This window comes from Leptonotus elevatus, unplaced genomic scaffold, assembly GCF_054856555.1.
Source record: "Leptonotus elevatus isolate MCC_2025b unplaced genomic scaffold, RoL_Lele_1.0 HiC_scaffold_109, whole genome shotgun sequence".
Lineage (NCBI taxonomy): Eukaryota > Metazoa > Chordata > Actinopteri > Syngnathiformes > Syngnathidae > Leptonotus > Leptonotus elevatus.
The window spans coordinates 7,501-12,500 of record NW_028233500.1 but is presented as its reverse complement, the minus strand read 5'-3'; positions in this window follow the sequence as shown (position 1 = coordinate 12,500).

Below are 5,000 nucleotides of genomic sequence, written 5' to 3'. Positions count from 1 at the left end.
CTCTTAGGCGGATAGGGGTTGGGCGAAACTCCCTTGAAAGTGGCACTCTGAAAATATTTCCAAGTTGGGCTGACTTAGAAAAAATTCGAGAACCAGGCTGAGGAGGGGACCATCTGGCAAGGGAGTCCGACCTAAAGTGCATCTAAAGCGGATATGGGTTGGTCGAGCCTCCCTTGATTTGCCCTGGAGCTCCCACGTCTTAAAAAGGTCTCTCCTATAATTGTACACCAACCATTTTGAGGTTTGGGTGCAAACCTCTCGAATGGGGGGACTCGGTCCCCTATCTACAGCGCCCCTAATGACGACAGGTGGTACTGCGCCCCTGGTAGCCCGGCCATTGAAAATGAATGGGCCCATTCATTTCAATGGGGAATTTCGACCCCTGGTTGCCCGCCATTCATTTCAATGGGGAATTTCGACCCCTGGTCGCCCGCCATTCATTTCAATGGGGACTTTCGACCCCTGGTTGCCCGCCATTCATTTCAATGGGGGATTTCGACCCCTGGTCGCCCGCCATTCATTTCAATGGGGGATTTCGACCCCTGGTAGCCCGCCATTCATTTCAATGGGGGACTTCGACCCCTGGTTGCCCGCCATTCATTTCAATGGGGGACTTCGACCCCTGGTTGCCCGCCATTCATTTCAATGGGGGATTTCGACCCCTGGTCGCCCGCCATTCATTTCAATGGGGGATTTCGACCCCTGGTAGCCCGCCATTCATTTCAATGGGGGACTTCGACCCCTGGTTGCCCGCCATTCATTTCAATGGGGGACTTCGACCCCTGGTCGCCCGCCATTCATTTCAATGGGGGATTTCGACCCCTGGTCGCCCGCCATTCATTTCAATGGGGGATTTCGACCCCTGGTTGCCCGGCATTCGTTCCTATGTGGCGGGGGATTTCAACCCCAGGTCGCCCTCGTGTGGTTCTTTTTGGCGCAGCTGACGGGCTCCGCTGCTCATGGAGGTTTGCTAGTGGAGGATAACCCCCTGCCTGGGCAACTCGAACGCCCGGCATTCGTTCCTATGTGGCGGGGGATTTCAACCCCAGGTCGCCCTCGTGTGGTTCTTTTTGGCGCAGCTGACGGGCTCCGCTGCTCATGGAGGTTTGCTAGTGGAGGATAACCCCCTGCCTGGGCAACTCGAACGCCCGGCATTCGTTCCTATGTGGCGGGGGATTTCAACCCCAGGTCGCCCTCGTGTGGTTCTTTTTGGCGCAGCTGACGGGCTCCGCTGCTCATGGAGGTTTGCTAGTGGAGGATAACCCCCTGCCTGGGCAACTCGAACGCCCGGCATTCGTTCCTATGTGGCGGGGGATTTCAACCCCAGGTCGCCCTCGTGTGGTTCTTTTTGGCGCAGCTGACGGGCTCCGCTGCTCATGGAGGTTTGCTAGTGGAGGATAACCCCCTGCCTGGGCAACTCGAACGCCCGGCATTCGTTCCTATGTGGCGGGGGATTTCAACCCCAGGTCGCCCTCGTGTGGTTCTTTTTGGCGCAGCTGACGGGCTCCGCTGCTCATGGAGGTTTGCTAGTGGAGGATCACCCCCTGCCTGGGCAACTCGAACGCCCGGCATTCATTCCTATGGGGCGGGGGATTTCAACCCCAGGTCGCCCTCGTGTGGTTCTTTTTGGCGAAGCTGACGGGCTCCGCTGCTCATGGAGGTTTGCTAGTGGAGGATAACCCCCTGCCTGGGCAACTCGAACGCCCGGCTCCCCCCCGGTCCGCTGGAGCTCCTCCAACGGCCAGCAACAAGCCCCGAAGACGGGCGCGCTCCCCGCGGTCCGCTGGAGCTCCTCCAACGGCCAGCAACAAGCCCCGAAGACGGACGCGCTCCCCCCGGTCCGCTGGAGCTCCTCCAACGGCCAGCAACAAGCCCCGAAGACGGGCGCGCTCCCCGCGGTCCGCTGGATCCCCTCCAACGGCCAGCAACAAGCCCCGAAGACGGGCGCGCTCCCCCCGGTCCGCTGGAGCTCCTCCAACGGCCAGCAACAAGCCCCGAAGACGGGCGCGCTCCCCCCGGTCCGCTGGAGCTCCTCCAACGGCCAGCAACAAGCCCCGAAGACGGGCGCGCTCCCCGCGGTCCGCTGGAGCTCCTCCAACGGCCAGCAACAAGCCCCGAAGACGGGCGCGCTCCCCCCGGTCCGCTGGAGCTCCTCCAACGGCCAGCAACAAGCCCCGAAGACGGGCGCGCTCCCCGCGGTCCGCTGGAGCTCCTCCAACGGCCAGCAACAAGCCCCGAAGATGGGCGCGCTCCCCGCGGTCCGCTGGAGCTCCTCCAACGTCCAGCAACAAGCCCCGAAGACGGGCGCGCTCCCCCCGGTCCGCTGGAGCTCCTCCAACGGCCAGCAACAAGCCCCGAAGACGGGCGCGCTCCCCCCGGTCCGCTGGAGCTCCTCCAACGGCCAGCAACAAGCCCCGAAGACGGGCGCGCTCCCCGCGGTCCGCTGGAGCTCCTCCAACGGCCAGCAACAAGCCCCGAAGACGGGCGCGCTCCCCCCGGTCCGCTGGAGCTCCTCCAACGGCCAGCAACAAGCCCCGAAGACGGGCGCGCTCCCCGCGGTCCGCTGGAGCTCCTCCAACGGCCAGCAACAAGCCCCGAAGACGGGCGCGCTCCCCCCGGTCCGCTGGAGCTCCGCCAACGGCCAGTAACAAGCCCCGAAGACGGGCGCGCTCCCCGCGGTCCGCTGGAGCTCCTCCAACGGCCAGCAACAAGCCCCGAAGACGGGCGCGCTCCCCCCGGTCCGCTGGAGCTCCTCCAACGTCCAGCAACAAGCCCCGAAGACGGGCGCGCTCCCCGCGGTCCGCTGGAGCTCCTCCAACGGCCAGCAACAAGCCCCGAAGACGGGCGCGCTCCCCCCGGTCCGCTGGAGCTCCTCCAACGTCCAGCAACAAGCCCCGAAGACGGGCGCGCTCCCCGCGGTCCGCTGGAGCTCCTCCAACGGCCAGCAACAAGCCCCGAAGACGGGCGCGCTCCCCCCGGTCCGCTGGAGCTCCGCCAACGGCCAGCAACAAGCCCCGAAGACGGGCGCGCTCCCCGCGGTCCGCTGGAGCTCCTCCAACGGCCAGCAACAAGCCCCGAAGACAGGCGCGCTCCCCCCGGTCCGCCGGAGCTCCTCCAACGGCCAGCAACAAGCCCCGAAGACGGGCGCGCTCCCCGCGGTCCGCTGGAGCTCCTCCAACGGCCAGCAACAAGCCCCGAAGACGGGCGCGCTCCCCCCGGTCCGCTGGAGCTCCTCCAACGTCCAGCAACAAGCCCCGAAGACGGGCGCGCTCCCCGCGGTCCGCTGGAGCTCCTCCAACGGCCAGCAACAAGCCCCGAAGACGGGCGCGCTCCCCCCGGTCCGCTGGAGCTCCTCCAACGTCCAGCAACAAGCCCCGAAGACGGGCGCGCTCCCCGCGGTCCGCTGGAGCTCCTCCAACGGCCAGCAACAAGCCCCGAAGACGGGCGCGCTCCCCCCGGTCCGCTGGAGCTCCGCCAACGGCCAGCAACAAGCCCCGAAGACGGGCGCGCTCCCCGCGGTCCGCTGGAGCTCCTCCAACGGCCAGCAACAAGCCCCGAAGACAGGCGCGCTCCCCCCGGTCCGCCGGAGCTCCTCCAACGGCCAGCAACAAGCCCCGAAGACGGGCGCGCTCCCCGCGGTCCGCCGGAGCTCCGCCAACGGCCAGCAACAAGCCCCGAAGACGGGCGCGCTCCCCGCGGTCCGCTGGAGCTCCTCCAACGGCCAGCAACAAGCCCCGAAGACGGGCGCGCTCCCCCCGGTCCGCCGGAGCTCCTCCAACGGCCAGCAACAAGCCCCGAAGACGGGCGCGCTCCCCGCGGTCCGCTGGAGCTCCTCCAACGGCCAGCAACAAGCCCCGAAGACGGGCGCGCTCCCCCCGGTCCGCTGGAGCTCCGCCAACGGCCAGCAACAAGCCCCGAAGACGGGCGCGCTCCCCGCGGTCCGCTGGAGCTCCTCCAACGGCCAGCAACAAGCCCCGAAGACGGGCGCGCTCCCCCCGGTCCGCTGGAGCTCCTCCAACGTCCAGCAACAAGCCCCGAAGACGGGCGCGCTCCCCGCGGTCCGCTGGAGCTCCTCCAACGGCCAGCAACAAGCCCCGAAGACGGGCGCGCTCCCCCCGGTCCGCTGGAGCTCCTCCAACGTCCAGCAACAAGCCCCGAAGACGGGCGCGCTCCCCGCGGTCCGCTGGAGCTCCTCCAACGGCCAGCAACAAGCCCCGAAGACGGGCGCGCTCCCCCCGGTCCGCTGGAGCTCCGCCAACGGCCAGCAACAAGCCCCGAAGACGGGCGCGCTCCCCCCGGTCCGCTGGAGCTCCGCCAACGGCCAGCAACAAGCCCCGAAGACGGGCGCGCTCCCCGCGGTCCGCTGGAGCTCCTCCAACGGCCAGCAACAAGCCCCGAAGACGGGCGCGCTCCCCCCGGTCCGCCGGAGCTCCTCCAACGGCCAGCAACAAGCCCCGAAGACGGGCGCGCTCCCCGCGGTCCGCTGGAGCTCCGCCAACGGCCAGCAACAAGCCCCGAAGACGGGCGCGCTCCCCGCGGTCCGCTGGAGCTCCTCCAACGGCCAGCAACAAGCCCCGAAGACGGGCGCGCTCCCCCCGGTCCGCTGGAGCTCCTCCAACGTCCAGCAACAAGCCCCGAAGACGGGCGCGCTCCCCGCGGTCCGCTGGAGCTCCTCCAACGGCCAGCAACAAGCCCCGAAGACGGGCGCGCTCCCCCCGGTCCGCTGGAGCTCCGCCAACGGCCAGCAACAAGCCCCGAAGACGGGCGCGCTCCCCGCGGTCCGCTGGAGCTCCTCCAACGGCCAGCAACAAGCCCCGAAGACAGGCGCGCTCCCCCCGGTCCGCCGGAGCTCCTCCAACGGCCAGCAACAAGCCCCGAAGACGGGCGCGCTCCCCGCGGTCCGCCGGAGCTCCGCCAACGGCCAGCAACAAGCCCCGAAGACGGGCGCGCTCCCCGCGGTCCGCTGGAGCTCCTCCAACGGCCAGCAACAAGCCCCGAAG